Raw genomic sequence first — 24,742 nt, 5'->3', positions numbered from 1 at the left:
AGATGTTGGTAAGAACTCACCAAAAAGGAGATAATTCCAACCCCTCGCCTTAAAGAATCCCTATCAAGTGAACCTGTGAAAAGACTTCCTTCCCAGAGTGCACAACTGCTTAAAAAAAAAAAAAAAAAAAAACTTTCATCAGCCCAAATTAATCTAATTCTAATATTCAACTATCCATTATTTATATATAAATGTTCTTCCCTCTCTAACTTCCCCAGCTCCAGCATCTACATTCCTGACACCGACTATCAGCAAAAATGCACAACTCCTTCCCCAGCTATGGGGCAAATCTTTGAAATCCGAAACACAGCCACAAAGTTCACTGTCAAGGCCAGGCGATGAGGCCCACACACGCCCGGACCTTCACTCAGATTTGAAATTCTAGAAATCCATACTCCCAGAGACATCATTTTAAAAACAACACAATGTGGACGTGCAGAGTGAGATCCTCTACTTCCAGACCTAAACAAAGAATATTTCAACATATGACCGGAATATGATGACACCAGATTCACCAATGAAAACAAAACCTGCCGACCATTAGCAGTCGTACCCTCATCACAACAACTCAACTACTTAGAAATCACTCTCGGCACATCTGCACCCCACAACCGGCCTGTGGCCTTCTCCGGGGGTGCAAGCCACAGACAAAGTTGAAAGAAGGCGTTCTCTCCCGGTGCCCAATCTCGATACCAACCCCTCCCCTACAAGGGCCACCTTGCTGCTACCCACCATCGCGAACGTGGTCAGGGGAAAAAAAAAAAAAAAGAAATCCTAACAGCACCGCTCAGCAGAATAAAGAGACCAAAGAGAGGATGACGAGAAGTGTTGGGAACTGCGTGCACGACGGGGCTGGACCAAACGGAAAGAGTCCCACTCCGCGCGCCCCTCCCCCCGGCGGGGGCGCGGGCGGGGGAGGGGCGGCCGCGGCCCCTCTCGGAGCGGCCTGTCCGCCCCGGCCCGCTCGGGGTCCCGGGGGCGCCCCGCGGCCGGCGGCCGCGGGGGCGAATGCGGGAGGGCCGGCCCCGGGGTGAGGGGTGCAGGCAGACTCTTCGGAATAACAAGTTGCAGAAGAAGAAGAATAAGCGGAATTTCCCCAACGCTGCTCCGGCCACCCAAGACAAATGCACCAACACACTCACACTCACACACACACATACACAAACACACACACTCGCGCCCGGCAGCGTCAGCAGCCGCAGCTTTTTTTTTTTTTTTTTTTTAACCAGATCCCTCAGTCACCAAATAAGATGGTTTTCCAAAAAAAATTTTTTTTTAATTAAATAAATAATCATAATAAAAACTTCCCCCCGACAGCATCCCGGGGTGGGGTGGTGGGATGGAGGAGCCCCAGCTACCCTCCCCGGGCCTAGGGACAGCCGAGGGGGGCGGGCGAGGCTCCGTGCCCCCCGCCCCCGCCCGCAGCCCCCGGCCGGCCCCCCGCCGGGACAATGTGACGCCCCCTCCCCGCCGCCCCCGGCACGCCGCCTCTGTCACCCGCTCCGGCCCTGCACTCTGCGCCCAGGCTCCCGAGGCTGCTCATAAACTTACTTCCAATTTATCCTGGGGAGGGGTGGAGGGCAGAGGGGAGGAGGGGGGGAGCCAAGGTTTTCCCATTGTCTTTTTTTTCGGGGGGGGGGGAGGTATGGGAAGGGCACGCAGGGGGGCGCCCCGAAGGGGAAGTTATTGCTCAAATCTCAAGTTGACTGAGGGGTTTCTCCTCCACACACCCTCTCACCTCCCTACCCACAAAAATCAACAGGCACCCCTGATCCTCCAGAGACAAAACCACGACAAACAAGGAAGAGGAGACAGGCAGAGGGGGGAAGGGAGGAGGGAAAAGACTACTCAGAAAAAAGAAGGAGATGAGGAGAAAGAGAAGGAAAACTGGATACTGCACCCTCCTGCTGCTGGCTGGCTGTCCCCCCTGGCACTGGAGGAAGGCAGACAGGGAGGAGGAGAGGAGAGGAATTTCTTCATGGGGGGAGGAGGAAAAACTACTGCTGCTGTTCTCTGCTGCTCTTGGCCTCTCCACTTTTAGATATTATTCCCTTCTCCCTCCTCCTCCTCCTCCTCTCCTCTCCTCTCTCACTCACTCTCTCTCTCTCTCTCTCTGGGCTGTTTCTTTCCTCCTCTTCCCCAGGCAAGGGGGGGTGGGGAGGAGGGGGTGGGGGGAGGAACTGGATCCTCCTCCTCCTCCAGGAGGGACACACACAGGCCCCGGGCCGGAATCGGGAGGGGGGAATCAGAGCAGCAGGAGAGAAACTGTGGGAGACAAACAAGCCCAACTCTTCATCCTCCTCCTCCTCCTCTCAGCAGCAGCAGCGAGCACCACCAGCCCATTCACCACCCGGCCCCGGGCCGCAGCACCTCCGCCGCCTCAGCCCGGGGATCCCTCCGCCCAGGCCCAGACACACTCGCCCGCGCGGGAGCCCGCCGCGCGGCCCCGCCGGCCCGCCGCCGCCGCCGCCGTGCGCGCCCCCGCCGCTCCCGAGAGCCGGGCGAGAGGGACTGGGGCTGGGAAAGCGGGGACGAGGGCGAGGGGAGAGGAGGCGCCGGGGGAGAGCGGGCCGCGGCGGGGAGGGAGGGGGCCGCCGGGCGGAGTGGTACGGCGGCCGGCCCGGGCCCCCGCGCCTCGGCCCGCGGCTCCCGGGACGCTCGGGTCCCCCCACCGGCGGCGGTGGGGCGGCGGCGGGGGGGGCGATGGGGGCCCGCGGCGGCGCTCGGGCGGGCGGACTACTTGACGTGTCGGTGCGGCGAATTTATTTCACTTTGCCTAAGGAACGGGGTGTGCTGCGGCGCCCATTGCCTAGGGAAAAAACCCGGATGTAAAGTGAGTGAAACTAAACTAGAGTGAAGTAGGGCAGCGGCAGCCAAACTCCAGTGCAGCGGCGGCGGCGGCGGTGGTGATGGGGCCGAGCACCGAGCGGCGGCGAAGGCGGCCAAACTCCGGGGCCGCCGCAATCCCGGGTCCGTGCAGCGCCGCAGCTCGGCTCCCGTGCAGCCGCAGCCGAGGCGAGGCCGGAGCCCGCGGCGGCCCCCCCAACTCCGCGGCCCGAGCCCAACTCCCCCCACCCGCCGGCGGGAGCTGCAAAGGGGCTCCAGAGCGGCCCCAACTCCCTCCAGTGCAACAGCAGTTTGAAGGGGCGGGGGGGAAAGCCGTGAGGGGCAGGAGCGAGGAGAAGTGATGGGGAAGCACTGCAATGGGGGAGCGTGGTCCAGGCAACAGGAGAAAGATGCAACCTCAAGTCGAATGCAACATGCAATCCCCGGCCGCCGCTCGCCCGCTCCCTCCCCTCGCCACCCCGCCCCCTTTCCAAATAACTACCCTTGAACCACTTTATTAGCAGTACTTAGTCCAGCACTCGCTCCCGGGAGGGGCGGGGGACGGGGGCCTTCGCTCACCTTTATTTATTGCTGCTTTCTCCCCCCTCTCCATGTTTTTTATTCCTAAGTTCTTTTGTTCTAAGGGGGATGATGGCATTTACTTTTCTGCTTTGTGTAGCAGGGCAATCACTGGGAATCGGCCACGTATAATCCGGCGGTTTGTCATATTTTATTAGTGAAAGTATTTTATGCCTATTCTACCTCCAAGGACTGTAACATGGAGAACTGCAGGGAGGAGAAAAACATCAGAAGAATTCTTGTTTTGAGAGATTTCTTGGGGGGGGGGGGGGGGGCCTTTTTTTTTTTTTTTTTTTTTTTTGGAGGGGGTTTATTTAGATTTTCGAATCGATAGTTTTCAACTTGAAGCTTAACGTTTTTGTATGGATGTATTACCGGATTCTAAACCCCCAACCACAATAAATTTTTTAAAAGTAAAAAATCCTAGATTAAAAAAAAATCCCTACTGGACAGTGATATTATCTGTTCTGTGCAGCACTCTGGACTTAACATAGTGTTGGCCTTCGAATGTTAAATAACAATAAACCCCAACCTCAACTGAATACAAATGGGGGGGTGGGGGTGGTTTTGTTTTTAAGGCTCAGCACTTTTGTAGCATCTGCCACTACGCATTTTCCAGGCATTGATTAGCCATGCAACTCCCATAGGCATGAAGTCCAGTTTTTGCAGATAAAGAGCAACAGTGGTGAGATGATTTGCCCAAAGTCAAAGTGAGTCATTCGCAGAACCAGAAATAGCCTTGGACTTTACTAGTCACATCTTTTCCATTAAATAATATTTCCTCCAAGAAATAGTATTTAAAAATAGACGTTCTTTACCTTGTTATGTATTTTCACAAGAAGTGCTTTGAGATCATTGGATATGAAGGTATTTTTTTACTTTCGTGACCTGCAAAATTAAGTTTAGTTTCTCAAGAAAAAGAAATTTTTTTAAATTCTGATTTCTTAAAAAATAAAATATGGACTTTATGGTACATGTGTAGGCCATTTAGTAGTCTGAGCTTTATGTTAAAAAAAATCACAGCAGAGAAAGTATAAGAGTTTGAGAGTGAAAATGAAAATTCCTATAAATGATTCAAGAAGCCTGGATGAACTCATAATGTTGTGAAACTAAACCCATAACGCAGTCAAGATGAATAACGGGAGGACAGGTTGGGTAGTAAGACCCAGCTTTACCATCTAGAGCTAACTGTAATGTATTTAAAATGAGGGAGGGGGTCTTTCAAGCTGGACCCACTAGCCAGTCACTGGAACTATAACCTAATGGTGTGATTTCAAATCATCCCAGGCTATCAACATTTTTTCATAGGAAGACTGCTTTGGTGTTCTTTCTGGAAAAAGAAGGTAAAAATTTTTTTGGAATTACATAGAAAAAAAATCCAGAACCTCAAATTGTATCATGCTATAGAACTGGGGTTAGCAAACTTTTTCTGTAAAAGCCCAGATAGTAAATATCGTAGATTTTGCACCCCATACAGTCCCTGTCACAACTTCTCCACTCTGCTGTTATAACCCAAAAGCCTATACGACAACATGTAAATGAATGAGTCTGGCTGTGTTCTAATAAAATTCGTATTTATAGGCCTTGACATTTGGATTTAATGTACTTTTCACATGTCTTGAAATATTCTTTTGATTTTTTTCAGTCATTTAAAAAAACTTAAAAAAAACCACCACATTCCCAGTTTGGGGACTTCACAAAACCAGGCAGTGACCTGGATGGGGCCCACGGGCTGTCATTTGCCAATCCCTGCTATAAAAAAAGACTTAAGGTGGACTAGCCACTGAACTTGTACCAAAGGGTGCTTGGTTATTAAGATGTGTGGTAGCAACCAAAAATCAATGTTATGCAAAGTCGCTGTCTAGATATTTAATTAAAATATTTTTAGCTGAATATAGGAGTGTCTAACACTCCTGTAACTACCAAACTTAATGGAAAAAAAATATTCTGGAAGTATTGCTCCTTCAACTAAGGCACTTTGGGGCAGGTTACTTAATCTCCGTTAACAGCCTCAGTTTTCCTGTCTTGTAAATTGCAGCTTAGAATACCTACTTCCGGCCCCGGGCAAGGTGTTGCGTGCCTGTAATCCCAGCACTTTGGGAGACCGAGGCTGGCGGATCCCTTGAGCTCAGGTGTTCAAGACCAGCGTGGTCAACGTGGTGAAACCCTATCTCTACAAAATGTGCAAAAATTAGCCGGGCATGGTGCCACGCGCCTGTAGCCCCTGCTACTCTGGAGACTGATGTGGGAGGATCACTTGAGCCCAAGGGGTTGAGGCTGCAGTAAGCTGAGATTGCTCCACTGCACTCCAGCCTGGGTGACAGAGTGGGACCCTGTCTCAAAAACAACAACAAAAACCCTACTAAGTAGGGCTCTCAAGAAGACTGAATAAAATAATTCATGTAACGTGCTTAGCACAGTCCTGGCACATAGAACTGTATAATGCATTTTCACTGTGCCCTTAAATTCATTTTCTTAGTTAACATAACTCAAGAAGGTGAACAGGTGGCATTCCAGTATTTTGATGGTGCAGATGTGCATGTGGGATTCAGGGACTCTCATGTTGATTGAAGATTGTGAGGTTGGCATTATAAGCTTTGGTGGGTCTTTCTCAAGCTCTCAGCATCTCTGTGTGCTTGACACAGGCACTCTGTGGGCACACACTAGCTCTGTGGCCTTAGACAAAATACCTAGGCTTTCTGAACCCTGGTGTTTCTTAAACATAAAGATAATACCTTGTGAGATTGTTGTAAGGGCTAAATGGCGTAAGTGTTAAAGGAAAAAAAGATAACAATTAGTATGTTAGCGGAAATTCCAGAAATAAGCCACAAATTGAAAATTTACTATCAAAAGCTGCTTTGAGGTAAATCATTCAACTTTTAGACATGAATGACATAATCATAGCAGGTGCACAATAACTTAAAATTTGCTCTTCTGCCACCTAATTACCCTTCCAAACCATTTAATTGCCATCAAAACCCTGTTGAGCAGTCCAGGCACAGTGGCTCAGACCTATAATCCTAGTACTTTGGGAGACAGAGGCAGGAAGATCACCTGAGGTCAGGAATTCAAGACCAGTCTGGGCAACATAGCAAGACCCCATCCAAGCTACTAGTGGGGAGCTGAGGTGGGAGGATCACTTGAACCAAAGTGCTAAAGGCTACTGCAGTGAGCCACAATTGGACCACTGCGCTCCAGCCTGGACAACAGAACAAGACCCTGTCTCAAAACGAAAAAGCAAAAAACAAAAACTGTTGAACAAAGGTTAAAACTCAAATCTTGAATGTTATTAAATATCAAATGTGCAGTTTTAAATTTTTGTAAAAGTACTCAAATCTGTATTTTCTTACATATTCCTGCCTCCTGTTCTATGCTTCAAGAAGTTATCCAAACTCCAAGATTAGAAAACTACTTACAATTTTCTTCTTGTATTTTTATGGTTTCTATTTTTTCCATTTACTTTGCTACATTTATCTTTAAAATTTTTTTTGGTGCGAGATATGAGGTAGGAATCTAAATAACTTTTGTTCAATAAAAAGTATTTAATTAGGCCAGGCGCGGTGGCTCACGCCTGTAATCCTAGCACTTGGAGGCTGAGGCGGGCAAATTGCCTGAGCTCAGGAGTTCAAGACCAGCCTGGGCAACATGGTGAAACCCCATCTCTACTAAAATACAAAAAATTAGTCGGGTGTGGCAGCAGGCACCTGTGGTCCCCGCTACTCGGGAGGCTGAGGCAAGAGAATCACTTGAACCCAGGAGGCGGAAGTTGCAGTGAGCCGAGATCACGCCACTGCACTACAGCCTGGGCAACAGAGCGAGACTCTGTCTCCAAAAAAAAAAAAAAAAAAAAAGGATTTAATTAATATTAATATTGGGGTTCTACAGGACAATGTAAAATGCCACTCAAAATAATAAAATAGCTTCCTTCCTATTTGCACTATTAGTCTAATGCAGAGACACTGTAAATATAGAAAAAAGATAATAGGCATTACATATTATATTATTATAGAGTCCTTATATACTATAATAGAGAATGAATTTTTCTTATTTTACAGTTTTATGCTAGCACAGCACATAACCACACCCATGGATATTAAGATATTTTTGTACATGTATATGATTGTCTCTGATGTTCTGGAACTTGACAGTATTTCAAATAAAGTAATGAAACCCCCCCCCCCGATAGGACTAATTGATGGCTTTCTCATCCAACCCGGCCCCCGTTCCCACTTCACTCAACCACTATCCTGTTTTCTGCTCCAGGCTGAAAAGTAACCTCATTATCTCTTAAAAGGTCAGCCCAAAGAAGATTTGAACTCTGTCTGAAAACCTAAGAGTTCTATTTCTTCACTGAGGCAGGAAGGTAAATATTAGAATTCATCAAGTCTTCTTTTTCTAATTCTTATTGGGCTGGAATAAATGAAAACCTGGCTTGTACCAACAAAGTGCTTAAATAAGTAGAGAAGACATATCAATGTGATTTTTAAAGAATTATGACAGAAAATCCCCAGTGACTAGCAGAAGTTGAATGTACTTTCCTTCTCCCCACTGTCTCAATGGTTTCTGATCTTTTTGAAAAATCTTCACTGTAACTGTCTTGGTGTGCATTTGTGGTAGGCCAAAATCATAATTGGAAGTGGGTCAGATATAACTTGTAAATGTATATTGGTAGATAAACAGTCCACTCTAGAGAATACCTTCAGTTTCATTACTTTGCCATAATCTCCAAGGTCAATTCAATCCTAAGTAATTTCAGTTGTGTGTGTTTAACAGCATTCAGTAGACCAGGGCTCCTCAACCTCAGCACTATTGACATTTTGGGCCACATAATTTTTTTGTTGTAGGGGCATCGTGGGACTTTTATCAGCGCCCTTGGCCTCTAGAGGCCAGTAGCAGCTCCCCAACAGTTGTGACAACCAAAAGTATCTCCAGGCATTGCCAAATATCCGGTGTGTATAGGGTGAGGGTGGAGTCCAGTGGGAGGAGTGTAAAACTGCACTGGGGTTGGGTTTATTGGGAGGGGATGGTTGAGAACCACAGAACTAGACTAAACGCCATGGAGAGATTCATGTGTGCATTTGTATGTGTGTGACTCCACCCTCCAAGAAGCAGATCCTGATTCCTTTTCCAGAAGTAACTGATGCAGATCAGGGGGCCTGGGCTGGACCTGTTAGGAACTAAAATGGCTGCAATTAGAGCTGTAGAAATGGCTGCCTTAAAGCTGCTGAACTGATAAACGTATCACAGGGATATTTTTCCAAGACTAGGGATTTGAAAGAATTTTATCATCTTGTTATTTCCACCTTCAATGTCTAGTCTTTGATATCTATTATCAACGTAAATAAATTACATTGTGGGCCTGAGCAATGGTGTTATCTAGTGTAAGGTGTTACCAGATTTGGAGGCTGAGAAACTGCGAGTGAGTCTGGGTTCTGCAAATATCCAACTAAACACTTTATCTTTCTGGACTTATTTCCTCCCCCAAGATGGGGGAAATAATAATACTTAATCGACTGGATTGTTTTGTTTTTGTTTTTTTGACACGGAGTTTCGCTCTTGTTGCCCAGGTTGGAGTACGATGGCGCAATCTCGGCTCACTGCAACCTCTTCCTCCCAGGCTCAAGCCATTCCCCTGCCTCAGACTCCCTAGTAGCGGAGATTACAGCCGCCCGCCACCACGCCTGGATAATTTTTTGTGTTTTTAGTAGAGACAGGGTTTCACAATGTTGGCCAGGCTGGTCTGGAACTCCTGACCTTAGGTGATCCGCCCACCTCAGCCTCCCAAAGTGCTGGGATTACAGCCGTGAGCCACTGCACTCGGCCTCACTGGATTGCTTTGAGGGTCCAAGCAGTTAACGGGAAGTTAGCAGGGCTTATTCTTGAGGAATTAGTAAAACTGGAATCAAACAGTCCCGGGTTGACCTTGGACAAATGATGCGCTATTGTGAGCTGCAGTTTCCTTATGTGCAAAACGCAGAAATAATCATATTACTTTATAGAGTTGTTATGGAGGTTAAATGAGATAATGTGTGTCATACGTGCTTGATAAATATTACTTTGGTTCCTTGGTAATTTGTATCACATTGCACAATTACGTATTTTATTTTTATATTTCTTTTCTGTGAGCATTGAAACCTGGAAACCTGAAAAACTAGTATACCCATATGAGTGAAACCCTGTTTGAAATATATTACATCCCAAATTCCAACCAAGTGAAAGCAGCTTTAAACTGTAGTATAAAACCTTCTGTCTTCCAAGTGAAATCAGTTAGAGCGCACGTTTCTTAACAATAACATAAGGTTCTCCCCTCATTGAAATAATGTTCTAATAAGTTTTTTACAACCTCTGTATTACATAAAGCACATGGGGTCAGACATAGCATGCCCAGCTAGCAGTTTGTCCAGTCATAAACATTTATATATGACTAGGTGTTATCCCAAAATTCACCTTTCCCCAAAGCACTGGCAAATTGCATTGCAGTCCTAAAACTGAGTGCAGGTGGTGAGATACTCAGGGATCTGACAGTATCTTTTACATAAACTCTTTAATTGAAGTATAACATTCGTAAAGAGAAGTGAACAAATCACAAGTTGTACATTTTCGTAAATTTTCATGAAGTTAACACACCTATACAGAGGTGTTTTCGAAGGTTAGAGAATTTTGTAATAAACGTGTTTTATCATTGGGGCGGGGGGATAGAAAGGGGTATCACGAATCTGAAAGAAGACAGTGGAGATTTCCCAGACAAGGTAGTAATTGCCTTTGATATGCAAATGTGATTTTGAATTATCAAATGGAGATATTGCAGAATGATAAATTGGAATCAGATTGCCAATGCAAAAGTTATATCACCATTTGCCACTCGATGTATGATCTTGGACAATTCAAGTGCCTCCGTCTTCTCATTTGTTAAATGGGGAGAATAATAGGACTGTTGTTTGGATTAGGCAAAATAACACGTGTAAAGGTTTGGGTGAGTCTGGCCCGTAAGCTCTCAATAGAAGTAAATCATTTTGCATATAGTATGATGCCCCAAGGGATGAGAGAAAAGAAGTTATGGACATCTCAAGAATTCTTTTAGGAAAAAAAAAGGAAATTTTGCACAGCAAGGGAGCTGGATCAGAATAGCTAAGGGATGCTGCCACAGAGCCCCAGGACTCACACCAGCAAGGAGGGTAGGTCTGTGGGAAAGCCTACAGAATGAGAGAAAGCAGGGTATCTGGGGGCAGCAGGCAGGGTGATGAACCAAAAAGCTGTGAAGATAGCTCGGTTCTGAACAGAAAGCCACAGGGGTATGCCTAGCATCCAAACAGGACATGACCTGATTTTTTTTTTTAGAGACCAGAGTAAGGTCTAAGAGTGATTGCTTGTTTGATGTGGGTCTAGAGAGAGGAACGAGAGAAACTGCAGCCACAGGAATCATAATCCCAGAGGTCAGAGTCTTGAAAGGCCTGTGCACTAAAGGAGGAGGACTCGTTTAGGGCTTTATCCAAGGCCAAGTGACTGGAGCACCTTATAGCTTATGAATGACCTCAAATGTGTATCTTTAGGCCCGGCATTCCCTCACACTGCAATAAGATGTAAGTGCGCATTTGAGTCAACCTGAATACTGAATGAGAGAAAGAGATACTACAGTACCAAAGGGGAAAAGAATGGGACAGACTGGGTCTCGGAACCGAGACCTGACAGAGGAGTCTCCCCCTTTGGATGATGACAACAGGGAGTTCCCCCATATCCAGCCAGTAACCTGATTTGTTACAGCTGGACCTTTGGGTCTCTCATTTCTTTTTGATTGTCTCAATCCTGTGAATGGCTTCTCATCTTTGAAAGGAGGCAATTTGCTTTCTCATTCCTTGATTGGTTGCAGGAGATCTATCAGCATACACAATCCAGAAGGACAATTATGGTGAAAAAGTGTGACCCAGTGTTCTTACTTTCATGAAACATTTCATGCTGATGGGTAAAGGATAGGAACTAAGCAAACCAGGGATGGCAGATCTGTGGGTTTCCCAGGGCCTCAACTTGACCTCAGAATCCTTCTCAACACAATGCATCAGGCAGCCATTAGCAACTGTTTGGAGCTTGCCCAAGATACAAATCTATTTTGGCATACCTGGACTCAGCCCTGATGTCTTGCTATAATTAATGCACCTTTCCTATCCACTTCTCCTAAGCCCAATGTAAAGGGTGTCAGATAGGAAATTATGCCCAGCTTCAGCCCTGCATATTTAAATTAAGCCCTGGATAGGTAACAATTGCCTATTTAGGGAACTGTTCTCATATTTCTGAGTTTATAACTGATTTATGACCTATAAATAGTCACATCAACCTCATTGCTGAATAATTTACATACTGAGGTCGTGCTCTTTGAATGAACCTGACACCCATTAGTGTTAAACCAACCAGCTGTGTGCATTCAAGCTAGAACACATGGAGAACTGCACCCCAAAGCAGTGGGAATGGAGAAGCAGAGGGCCTAGATTTTATTCTGTCATTTTAAGTGCAGCCAATTACTTTCTTTTAGCCCCGTTTTCTTTCTCTCTAAAATAGGATTTTATTTCCTCGTAAGTGGCAATGTTAGGAGAACAATTTAAATAATAAATGGGCCAGGCGCGGTGGGTCACGGCTGTAATCCCAACACTTTGAGAGGCCGAGGTGGGCAGATCAATTGAGACTAGGAGTTCAAGACCAACCTGGCCAACATGGCGAAACCCCATCTCTACTAAAAATACAAAATATTAGCTGGGCATGGTGGCATGTGCCTGTAATCCCAGCTACTCAGGAGGCTGAGGCAGGAGAATCTCTTGAACCCAGGAGTCGGACATTGCAGTGAGCTGAGATTGCACCACTGTATTCCAGCCTGGGCGGCAGAGAGCGACTCTGTCTCAAAAAAATAAAAAAATAAAAAAAATTTTTTAATGTCTTCAAGGTTCTCAGAACTCAAAACCTTAAGGCAAAAAGCATCATTTCTGTAGCTGTATCCTTCTTTGATGAAAGCCTTATTGTCCTAGCGCTAAACAGAGGTTGATAATTTGTGTTTTATACTTCATTATGCAAAAAAACCCCAAATTTCTTCAGCACTATAATGTTGTTGAGATGGGAGGGGTACAGTCCACATTGTTCCTGCCTGTAAAATGGACATGCCGTACCATTCATTTCCCTCTCCTTGCTTACAGAGAACTGATGAGATAGAAGTTGCAGATGACCGAGTTTACTGAAAACGGGTGCTGTGAGTGAAAGAAAGAGGAATGGATTAAATTTAAAATGACACTACTTCAGCCATCTCAGCATCTGGGTTGGTGGACAAAACTAGAGGTAATAGTAGGTTGGGGGCTTGGGGCTAAGAATTGCATTGGTGGATATGGAGATGACACAGAGAAGAAGGGACCTGAAACATTATGTTCTAAGCTAGTGAGAGTCAGAATTTAAAAACAAGAAGCATATTCCAATAGCCACTTGGGGAGTTTTGACTCCCTGAAGGTACAGGTATTATGAGTTTCAGAGCCACAAACACTTTATTTTAATACTAGTTCCTCAATTAGCATAAGTATAAACTTATTATTTTTCCAAGTACATTGAGTTGTCGCTGTTCATCTAATAGAAAAGAAAAACTCATTCCAATTCCAAGCTGGATGAATGTTATATTTCCTTTGATAAACGTCAGTGGGTTGATGGGAACGGATTCATTTCAAGTGGCAATGCTCAGACCTAAGCTTTGTGACTAACGGTGCCTAAAGACAGCTCATTTCGTACCGGAGTGTCCTCGCCTCAGCAGCTTAGGCAAAACCAAAAAGATCACGGAGCAAAACCAACGGAGAGTATGACAACATTAACACAGAAATTTTACGTTCACATGTTATTGGAACCTAATTCAATTTACGAAAATGTTGTTTTAAAGAAACGTGTTTTGTCCTGAGTAATTGTGAATAACCAGAAAAATCAAACAAACAAATAAAATATGACAGTAGCCAATACAAGTAGGCCCTGTTTCCAGTTTTTGAAAATGAACTCTTGAAATGAAGGTGAGCTGGACGCAGTGGCTCATGCCTGTAATTCCAGCACTTTGGGAGGCTGAGGCGGGCGGATCACCTGCGATCGGGAGTTCGAGACCAGCCTGACCAACATGAGAAACCCCGTCTCTACTAAAAAATACAAAATTAGCCAGGCGTAGTGGCGCATGTCTGTAGTCCCAGCTACTCGGGAAGCTGAGGCAGGAGAATCGCTTGAATCTGGGAGGCAGAGGTTGCGGTGAGCCGAGATTGCGCCATTGCACTCCAGCCTGGGCGATAAGAGCGAAACTCTGTCTCAAAAAAAAAAAAAAAAAAAAAATGAAGATGTGTTCAGATCTAATAATTTCCATTAAAGTTTTTATTTTTTATTTTACCAAACGTATAATTTTAGGGAAATTGGATCTTCATTGCTGATTGGATTTCACGGAAACAGCTCCCAAAGCTGTAGATTTAAGTTTCTCTGTTTTCTCAGGTGCATTTAGCTTTTTGACACATCAGGGTGTCTTAAATTTCTGTGCTCTGAGAATCCAGGTCCCAGTTCTGCTATTAGCTAGTTGTGCACTTGAAAAAGTCACTGACTTAACAGGCTTCCGTTTTTTCATCTTAAAATATCTGTATCTTATCACACCAGGATAGTTGATTTAAAGTAGGAATCCCTAACATTTTCCTAATAAGTATTTTTTTCTCATGACGACTTATTGTTAATTATTAACGGGAAAAATAACAACTGACATTTACTAAGCATTCTGGGCCAGATGTTTTGTACATATTTAAAATTTTATAGATAAGAAAACTGAGGCACCCAGGGGTTAAGTAAATTGCCTAAGGTCACATAAATAGTACATGGCAAAACTGGGATGCCTGCCCACAGCTACTTAGATTCAGCTTCTGCTTTCTAATGGGAATTCCCATGAGCCACAGGAAGTGTGGGGCAGCACGAGGTTGAGATGAACCAGGCAAGGCCTTGAGGAGAATGGATGGATCCTGAGACAAAGGTCTCCAAAGAAGAGCAACTCATTTTCTCTTTGGCAGAAAAAGAAGTCAGTCTTCATCCTGTATAATAAGATGCGTGGTATGATGGAAAATGTGAGTTTTGGAGTTGGAAAGGCCTGGGTTAGAATCTTCACTAAGTTTGATCAGGCTCGGTGGCTCATGTCTATAATCCCAGCACTTTGGGAGGCCGAGGCGGGCAGATCACTTCAGGTCAGGAGTTTGAGACCAGCCTGGCCAACATGGTGAAACCCCACTCTACTAAAAATACAAAAAAAAGTAGCTGGGTGTGGTGGTGGACGCCTGTAATCCCAGCTACTTGGGAGGCTGAGGCGGGAGAATTGCTTGAACATGGGATGTGGAGCTTGCAGTGAGCCAAGATCATGCCAGTGCACTCCAGCCTGGGCAACAGAGCGAGACTCCATCTCAAAAAAAAAAAAAAGAATCTTCACTAAGTTACTACTTAGTTGAGGGGCCTTGGACAGGTGACTTATCCACTCTTAGCCTCATATGTCTTATCTAGGAAATAGGATGGGATAGCATGTGAAATGAGAATAGGATAATAATATTGGCAGAGCTATTTTGGTGGGTAGAAATAATTCGTGCACAGTGTCTTGAAGGCACATGAAGGCATACAGTACATGGCAGGCAAAATATCGAATCCTTCTGTAAGTGCTTTCCTAAAGTATGTTGTTAATAGGCATTAGGTAATAAAAAGAGAAAGGATGAAAGAAGTTTTAAGGGTGGGGATAGTTTGGCAGTCAAGTAAATCTGGGAGATGCTATTAAGCAAAGTTAAACTCCTTTACTGCAGGGCTTCTCAGAGGCTTTAAATTGCAAAGATGCAATAGGAATCTCCAAGAGGAAGCTTTTTCTCAATTTATTTTGAGTCTCGATTTATTTTGGCCCATTTTAATGGTGTCTCTTACAGGACTGGTGTCAGGAAGCACTGATCTGGTGACTTTTGGGGAAAAAGCTGGCTTACTCGGGTCCAGCCATCATGGTCCATTTACTGTTTTGTAGAACCTCCAGAACCGTCTCTCTTTTCTATCTATTTCTCCCAAAAATAGGATTTCTCCTCTTTACAAACGTCACAGAAGGAAGCTCTGAAGAGTGATTTCCAGCATCCATACGAGTGATTTCCAGCATCCATACAAGTGAAAAGTTCAGCTCCCAACAGGAGCAGACAACGTCTGCAAATCAAACCAAGCAAGACCCATGGGGTCAAGGCATTAAGTGGTTTCTCAGGGTGGTGGAACGCGGCTGCTTCCCTGCTTCTCCCAGAGAAGCTTTAAATGTGCAGGTAACTCCCCAGACCACAAGAAGGCATCAACATGGGAAAACAGACCCAGTCACTGGCCCAGAGAGTCAGAAATCAGCCCATCCAGGTGACCCCGTTTAGGCTCCTGTTCGTGCACTTGTCAAAGGCCAGCCCAGCCCAAGGAGGGGGAAAGAATTAGACAGAGGATCCGCTTTTTATTTTCACATACAAAGCACTTGCCCTCGGGTTATAAATGTTATTGCATTTGTGTAGCACTTTACTGCTGCCCTCAGCTTGCAGGCATCACAGGATCCCAGTGGCGGTACTTTCCTAACCCTTGATCAATAGCTTATTTCTATCGCCTTCAGTCCCAGCTGCCAATCCGTTCTGTATAATGTGGGAGGCGGACTTCGCTGCTCTCCAGCTGTACATGTTGTGAAATGTAAACGGTGCAAGTAACGTATGTATTATATGTATGTGTGTGTGTGCACTGAGTGGGGGACATGAGATTTTTGAACAAGAAATAACAAAAATGGGACCCTTGTTCTGGGAGACTCTCCTAAAGCTGGGAGTTTTCTTTCTAGTTTCTCTCTCCTTCTCTCTTTCTCTCTCTCTGAAACGAGTGCTTGGTATTCTGTCATGTGGCAGGGGAAATTCTCTCTTAAGTTTCTGTGTTTTTATTTGATATATATTTGGGGGAAGGGGTGAAAAGTGGATAGAAAGATCTAAGTTCCAAGAAAGAAAGGGTCATGTCCATCTTATTTATCACCCCTGCAGTCCCAGCACCTACACTGAGCCTAGCACAAAATAGGTGCTCAGGAAGTATTTGTTGACTAAATGAATGAATTCAGGAATGGGAGGATAAGAGGGTCCCAGAGCAATCTTCTGGAGCTGCCTGAGCAAAGAGGCAAAGGCCTTGTATTGCCAGCAGCAAGGGGGACCACAAAAGGTTTAATGGGCATCTACTTTATTTATTTTATTTTTATTTTTTGAGATGGAGTCTTGCTCTGTCTCCAGGCTGGAGTGCAGTGGTGTGATTTCGGCTCACTGCAACCTCCACCTCCTGGTTTCAAGCGATTCTCCTGCCTCAGCCTCCTGAGTACGAGATTACGGGCACCCACCACCACGCCCAGCTAATTTTTGTATTTTTAGTAGAGACAGGGTTTCACCACATTGGCCAGGCTGGTCTCGATCTCCCGACCTCGTGATCCAACCACCGCGGCCTCCCAAAGTGCTGGGATTACAGGAGTGAGCCACTGCTCCTGGCCGGCATTCTACTTTATTTAAGGCTCACTCTAGGCACCTTGGGAACCACAGAGAAATGAGATCATAAGCATAACCAGCTACTACTGTTCCAGTTTTCCAGGAGCAGAGTCAGCCAAGAAACCACTTAGCGGACAAATTCCTCATCTCACCTTCTTTCCCTCACCTCTGAAGCTGGTTTTAAGACAAACCCACCCTAGGAGACACTTTGAAGGATGAAAGAGGACCCCAAAGCTCCGTGACATTCTCCAGCTCCAGGAGGTAAGGCAGCCGGGACTGCCCTTGTCTGAACCTATGTCCTTGAGGCTCAGCCAAACCTCTCCTTCCGTGGCAGAGAGATGTTTAGGTGACATTCTTCTCCCTGCCACTCAGCATCTTTTAAACAATCCTCCACCACCTTGGGAGAATATGTATGAACTCACTGCAGTCTGGGACCACAGAAGCTGAAAATTGTCTTTTTCCCTGGGAAGGGAATTGGTCACAGGGGGAAAACCGACCTCTCCTAAAAAATAAGAATCTGGGGCCAGGCGCAGTGGTTCACGCCTGTAATCCCAGCACTTTGGGAGGCCGAGGCGGGCGGATCACCTGAGGTCAGGAGTTCAGGACTAGCCTAGCCAACATGGTGAAACCCCGTCTCTACTAAAAATACAAAACTTAGCCAGGCGTGGTGGCACATGCCTGTAATGCCAGCTACTCAGGAGGCTGAGGCAGGAGAATCGCTTGAACTCAGGAGGCAGAGGTTTCAGTGAGTCGAAATCGCACCACTGCATTCCAGCCTGGGCAAGAGCAAGACTTCGTCTCCAAAAAAAAAGAATCTGGGATGACTGCAGGTTCTTTCAGGCAAAGTTCTTTTGCTTGCCGTGGTAGAAATCCACGTCAAGTGGAATTAGTGAAGGAGGGACCTCGTTGGAAGGATATCAGGTATGCTGCAGGGCAGGGGCAGTCGGCTCAGAAGGACCCGGGTACCAAACCCTGGAAGATGGACTCCCCGGGAATCCTCAGAAGCAGCAACGCCCCACGTTTGGCTGCTGCCAGCTGCACTTAAGTTTCCTCAGCCTGCTTGCCCCAGCCTTGGGGGCCTGTGGCGGGAGGGGAGGAGGTTGGCACGGCCCCTTGGCTCTGCAGCACACCTCCTGTAGTGCACCATGAATTAGTATTTTTAATAAATCCTGTAATTATCTTGTGAACAGAACATTTTTGTGGCACTGTGTTTTTCGGTGTTAAAAGCATTAATTTGTTCAATATAAACATTAAAAATATACCATCGTTTTTGTAACCTTGTTTCTTTATTTCTTCATGGAAAGTGGGCTCTAAGGCCCCAACTAAGAGGTGCACTTGGCTTTGTGTAGCCACCCCAAGTGGCCAGCCAGACTGCGGCCAGCTCTCAGACCTGGGTTGGAATGTCTAGGAATGACACTCTGACCTGCTCAGCTTAGGAGAGAGGTTCAACCAGCACAGCTAACTGTTAGACCGAAAGCTCCCTTTTCCACGCAAGGGAAAAGGAGTCATTATGGGCTGGACAGACACCCACAATGTGTCTACAAGATTAGCCTCTTCCTGGACTCACCCTGTGCAGAATCTCAGATACTGCAGGTCTCCAACCAGCTGAGCAGAGGACTCCCAGGACTGTGGAATCTCAGGGGAGCTCACCTTGCAGCTGAACTTTCCTAAGTGTCTACGACCCTGCTTCCTCCCAATTCCTGTCTCTCTAGTACATCGCTATTTTCTCTTGATCCTGAAATTTTTTTATTTGTAATGTTCTGTTTTATCATATGTTTTGCGTTCCCTCAAGTCCTTTGTGGCAGGACAAAAGACCGAAAAGTTGAATAAATATCGGGTTTGTACTTACTGTCATCAAATCAACACACATCTTGTAGGCGTCTCAGGAGCCTAGCCAACCTCCAAGAGGGCTTGGTCCAAGTTAGACTTAATTTGTCCTTCCTCTTTCCCTCCCTCCCTTCCTTCTTCTCTCCCTCTCTCCCTCCCTCCCTCCTTTCTTCCCTCCTCCTCTCCCTCACTATCTTTCTCTTTGCTTCCTTTTTTTTTGTTTTCTATGAGTAACTTTTTTTGTAGAAGCAATACAAATATCTTTAAAAACCTTTTTTAAACACTGAAGTATGACCAATAAAATAAAAACGATTCAAATTCCCACCACATTTCCCCTAAGAGGTAATTACTATTAATATTTTGGTCTACAACTTTCTAGATAATTTTCAATAAAATTAGCCTCACGGTGAAAATAATCCTACTGTATCACTAACTTATATCCTATTTTTGGCAGTATGTTATGTTTCTTTGCACATCATTGCATTTTCTTCTGGAAACATTTTATTTTCTAAACTGGAATCAAATTTGTTTTTCTGATATATAAAATATTTAACCAATACTGAGAAATAAAGAGTCCCTCATAATCCCACTTCCTAAAAATAGTCACTATTAATTTTTAAAATCCTTCAAGTTTTTATGTATGTTTAAACATACATTTATATAGACAGACTCCTAACACATTGTTGGATAGGGTTTGGTAAACTGCTTTTTCCTTCTTAACACTCAGTCATGAGTATCTTCCCACATCAATACATAGAATGCATCATCGGGCCGAGCGTGGTGGCTCATGCCTGTAATTCCAGCACTTTGAGAGGCCGAGGTGGGCGGATCACCTGAGGTCAGGAGTTTGAGACCAACCTGACCAACATGGAGAAACCCTGTCTCTACTAAAAATACAAAAATTAGCCGGGCATGGTGGCATGTGCCTGTAATCCTAGCTACCCAGGAGGCCGAGGCAGGAGAATCACTGGAACCCAGGAGGCAGAGGCTGCAGTGAGCCGAAAAGAATGCATCATCGTTCTTGATGGCTACATTGAATTCTATTACATTGAATAAATGGACCATAATTTCTTTAACCAATCACTTCTTGTTGGAAACATATTCTAATTTTTCCATTTTTCACTATTATAGGGAATTACTATTTTTTCAATTTTTCGCTATTATAGGGAATTACTATTTTTTCAATTTTTCACTATTATAAGGAGTTACTAATTTTTCCATTTTTCACTATTAGAAGGAGTACTGTACTAAGCATCATCATGTACGCTTCTTTGTCATATATCTGATTACTCCTTTAGAAAAAAATTCCTAGAAGGAAGATCGCTGAGAAAAAAAGATACATCTTTTAAAATTTGATCATATCAATAAATAGTCCTCTAGAAAATTGCACCAATTCACATTTCGCCAATATGTATGAGATAAACTGATTTTCCACACTACGTCCAACATTGGCCACTGTCACTCTTTTTTATCTTTGCCAATAAGATGGCTGAAAATGAGATTTCATTTTGGTTTCAATCTGTAAGTCTTTGATTATCAGTGAGGTTGAAGCATGCTTTTATATCTTTATTTGTCCAATTTAGTTTATGAATTGCTTATTTATGTGTTTTGCCTATTTTATTTTATAAAAGGATTCTTCTTTCCTTATTGATTGGTAAAAGTCCTTTATATATCAAGGCTATTAACCTTGACATCTATGTTGAAATTGTTTTTTTTCACTTAGTTCATTGTATCTTTCGCCATAGAAAGTTTTTATTTTTATATATTTGGTGGGTTTTCTTTTGAGATGGGGTCTCATTCTGTCACCCAGGCTGGAGTGCAGTGGCATGATCTCAGCTCACTGGAACCTCTGGCTCCTGGGTTCAAGCTATTCTCCTGCCTCAGCCTCCCGAGTAGTTGGGACTACAGGTGTATGCACTACGCCCAGCTAATTTTTGTGTTTTTAGTAGAGACGGGGTTCCCTCATGTTGACCAGGCTGGTCTCAAACTCCTGACTTCAAGTGATCCACCCACCTCAGCCTCCCAAAGTGTATTTTTATGTATTTGTACCAGCCTGAGCAAACAAAAAGCCAAGTGATGGCCTTAAACCATACAATATTAGCTGTTTAGTTAACCTGAAATTCAGAAGTAGGTGGTCACAGGATGGGTCTGGTGGTTCAAAGATGTCATCAGTCTCTGTATGTCCTTCAGATTTACCATTTAGTGTGTGTTGACAGTACCTTTCCTCAGTGAGACAAAATGCCTGCCACACCTTTGAATATGACATCCTCGTACTCTGATTAGGAAGGATGAGGACAAAAAAAAAAGAAGAGAATAAGGACAAAGAATTTTTTTGCCATCCCCCAGATCTACTATTTTCATCAGTGAGGAAATTCTTTCCCAGAAGGTCCCAGTAGATTTTTACTTACATCTCACTGGTAACTGGTAGTGTGTGCTGAAATAATCAAACCTGCCAATCACTTCCTCTATGACTTGTGGCTTAACACCACATTACCAAAAGACCTCCCTATCCCCAAATTCTTTTTTTTTTTTTGAGACTGAGTCTCACTGTGTCACCAGGCTGGAGTGCAGTGGTGCAATCTCGGCTCACTGCAACCTCCGCCTCCTGAGTTCACACCATTCTCCTGAGTAGCTGGGACTATAGGCACGTGCCACCACGCCCAGCTAGTTTTTGTATTTTTAGTAGAGATGAGGTTTCACCATGTTGGCCAGGATGGTCTCGATCTCTTGACCTCGTGATCCACCTGCCTTGGCCTCCCAAAGTGCTGGGATTACAGGCGTCAGCCACTGCACCTGGCCCCCAAAATTCTTTTAAAATGTAATCCACTACTATCTCCTAGGACTTTTGAGTTTTTGTTTCTTTGTTTTATTTCCAAATCCTTAAACTATCTGGAATTTATTTAGGAGTATAGTAGGAGACAACTTTACTTTTTTTTCCAAAGGATATCCGATGTACGGATAACTTTTATTAAATAATCAATATTTTCCCCATCAAGTTGAAATATCGTCTTCATTATTTACCAAAATCTCCTAAATTCATGGGTCTAGCTCCATGGATCTGTCTTTTCTTGCTCCAGTACCACAATGTTTTTCATCACTACAGTTTCATATCAGGTAGCACAAGTTATTCTTTCTTCGTTATTTTCTTGGCTATTCTTTATTTGTTTATTCTTCTAGATAAACATTAGGATTAGTTTATCTAGTCCCACCCACCCACCAACGAATGTTTTCTTTAGCATTTTGATTTGACTTACTTTAAACTTATAGATGAACTTTAGAAGGCTTCACATCTTTACCAGTAATTAGTCTTTCCTCCCAGGATCTTGGACGGTGCCTCTCCACTTTTCATCTTCTTTTATGCCCTTTAGGAAAGTTTTATCATTTCTTCATAAATATCTTGCACATTTTTGTTAAGCTTATTTATTTGTATTTTATTTTTTATGCTGATTGTAAATGGGACATCTTATACCAATAGGAAAACTCAAGAAGGATCATTTGTTCATTTCTTAAATATATTCTATTTGTCTGGGCGAGGTGGCTGACACCTGTAATCCCGGCACTTTGGGAGGCAGGGGCAGGAGGATCACCTGAGGTCAGGAGTTCGAAACCAGCCTGGCCAACATGGCAAAACCGGGTCTGTACTAAAAATACAAAAATTAGCCAGGCGTGGTGGCAGGCACCTATAATCTTAGCTACTTGGGAGGCTGAGGCATGAGAATCACTTGAACCCAGGAGGCGGAGCTTGCAGTGAGCCAAGATCACGCCACTGCGCTCTAGCCTGGGTGACAGAGCAAGACTCCATCTCAAAAAATAAATAAATAAAATAAAATAAAAAATATATATTATATTTGGCTATGATTATTTGAAAATATTCCTTGATTTAATTTGCTAATATTTATTTGTCATTTATTTCCAAGAAAGGTAAGGATGAAATATTTTTATCCTTTGAAGGACTTTTATAATAACGTTTGCAAAGTTTGTAAATGAATCAGGGAAATTTCAGTCTTAATATTACTCTAGAAATGTATCATTCAACAAATACAGTAGCCACCAACCATGTGTGGCAAATGAGCACTTGAAATGTGGCTACAGTGGCCCACTCCTGTAATCCTAGCACTTTGGGAGGCCGAGGCGAGTGGATCCCTTGCGTCTGGGAGTTTGAAGCCAGCCTGGGCAACATGGCAAAACCCTGTCTGTACTAAAAATACAAAAAATTAGCTGAGCATGGTGATGCGTGCCTCTAGTCACAGCTACTCATGAGGCTGAGGTGCCAGAATCACCTGAGCCTGGAAGATCCAGGCCACAGTGAGCTGTGATTACGCCACTGCACTCCAACCTGGGCGACAGAGTGAGACCCTGTAAAAAAACGAAGAAGGAGAAGGAGAAATGTGGCTACTGCCAGTGAAGAACTAAATTTATTTTTATTATTATTTTGAGACAGGGTCTCACTCTGTTACCCAGGCTGGAGTGCAGTGGTGCATTTATTGCTCACTGCAGCCTCCAATTCCTGGGCTTGAGTGATCCTCCCAACTCAGCCTCCCAAGTTGCTGGGATTATAAAGCACACTCGACCATGCCTGGCTAATTTTTCTTTTTTTCTTTTTGTAGGGATGGAGTCTTGCTGTGTTGCTCAGGCTGGTCTTGAACTCCTGGCCTCAAGTGATCCTCCCACCTTGGCCTCTCAAAGTGCTAAGATTACAAGCATGAGCCACTCTCCATGGACAATGTTATTTATCTTTAACTAACATTTAAACTTAAAAACTGATGTTTGACTTAGTTACTGGAAAACATTTAAGTATTTTGGAACAATGTAGGTATGTGAGCTTCTACCAGAAGGATGCGCGACCCCTTTGCGAACCCTGCTGCCAGGACACGCGCAGAAGTGCAGCAAGTGTGGCGAGGTGGTCCGGGAGCACATCATCGGGCCCCGGGCCAGGCCTTCCACCCCTCCTGCTTCACGTGTGTGACCTGCGCCCGGTGCATCGGGGATGAGAGCTTTGCCCTGGGCAGCCAGAACGAGGTGTACTGCCTGGACGACTTCTACAGGAAATTTGCCCCCGTCTGCAGCATCTGTGAGAATCGGATCATTCCTGGGGATGGGAAAGATGCCTTCAAAATCGAGTGCACTGGAAGAAACTTCCATGAAAATTGCTACAGGTATGAGGACTGCAGGATCCTCCTGTCTATTGAGCCCACGGACCAAGGCTGCTACCTCCTCAACAACCGTCTCTTCTGCAAGGCGTGCCACCTGAAGCAGAGTGCTGCGGGGTGCTGCTGAGAGTGCCCGCCGGGTGTCAGGCAGTGAGCAGACCACTAGCCCCGGCTGGGGCCCTTCCCTGACTTGGTTTCCCTTCCTGACCTGCTCTTGCACACTTTCCTTCTGAGCCTCCATGGGGACCAGCCTGCAAGTCGGCCCATCCTTTCCAGGACACAGCGGGGCTGAGCGCCGTCAGACCTTCCACTCCTCCTTTACCCTCTGGGCACCAGAAGGTTCCTGGACCATGAGCGTCGCCCCCAGAATTCCTTGCTGGCCCCACCCCACTTCCAGGGGAAAGCTGGGGGGAGTCTGCCAGGGAAACGTGGACCCCAAGTACTGACTGTAGCTGTCTGGTCGGGGTGCTGAGACCAGCATGGCTTTGCACGGTTGAGCTGTTTGAGGAAAAACTCTGAAGTCCCTGACAAAGTGCTTTTTAGGCTGAACGCAGTGGCTCAAGCCTGTAATCCCAGCACTTTGGGAGGCCAAGATGGGCGGATCACTTGAGGTCAGGAGTTCAAGACCCGCCTGACCAACACGGTGAAACCCCGTTTGTACTAAAAATACAAAAATTAGCCAGACGTGGTGGCACATGCTTGTAGTCCCAGCTACTTGGGAGGCTGAGGCAGGAGAATTGCTTGAACGTGGGAGGCAGAGGTTGCAGTGAGCTGAGCTTGCACAACTGCATTCCAGCCTGGGCGACAGAGTGAGACTCCATCTTAAAAAACAAAAAG

The 24,742-nt window shown here is 45.0% G+C and overlaps 1 protein-coding gene and 1 pseudogene across 15 annotated transcripts in view; one reads left to right on the top strand and one right to left on the bottom strand.

Annotated features, from left to right (window-relative positions):
* The window catches only part of PHF21A (PHD finger protein 21A), a 198,098-nt gene extending 193,858 nt beyond the window's left edge, over positions 1 to 4,240 (bottom strand). For 10 of the 15 annotated variants that reach the window (XM_058424457.1, XM_058424465.1, XM_032166149.2 and 7 more), the window contains exon 1: positions 733 to 1,067. The gene's annotated coding sequence lies outside the window, so the exon portion shown is untranslated. Of the gene's footprint in view, positions 1 to 732; positions 1,071 to 1,900; positions 1,934 to 4,223 lie in introns of those variants that run through there. The other 5 variants (XM_058424461.1, XM_032166148.2, XM_032166153.2 and 2 more) reach the window with 5 other exon arrangements.
* Positions 4,241 to 23,518: 19,278 nt separating this feature from the next.
* Positions 23,519 to 24,032, top strand: LOC131384651 (filamin-binding LIM protein 1-like; annotated as a pseudogene).
* Positions 24,033 to 24,742: the final 710 nt, after the last annotated feature.

Source organism: Hylobates moloch, unplaced genomic scaffold, assembly GCF_009828535.3.
Source record: "Hylobates moloch isolate HMO894 unplaced genomic scaffold, HMol_V3 SCAFFOLD_11, whole genome shotgun sequence".
NCBI lineage: Eukaryota > Metazoa > Chordata > Mammalia > Primates > Hylobatidae > Hylobates > Hylobates moloch.
The sequence above is the reverse complement of the archived record's forward strand: the minus strand, read 5'-3'. Positions and strand labels throughout refer to the sequence as shown.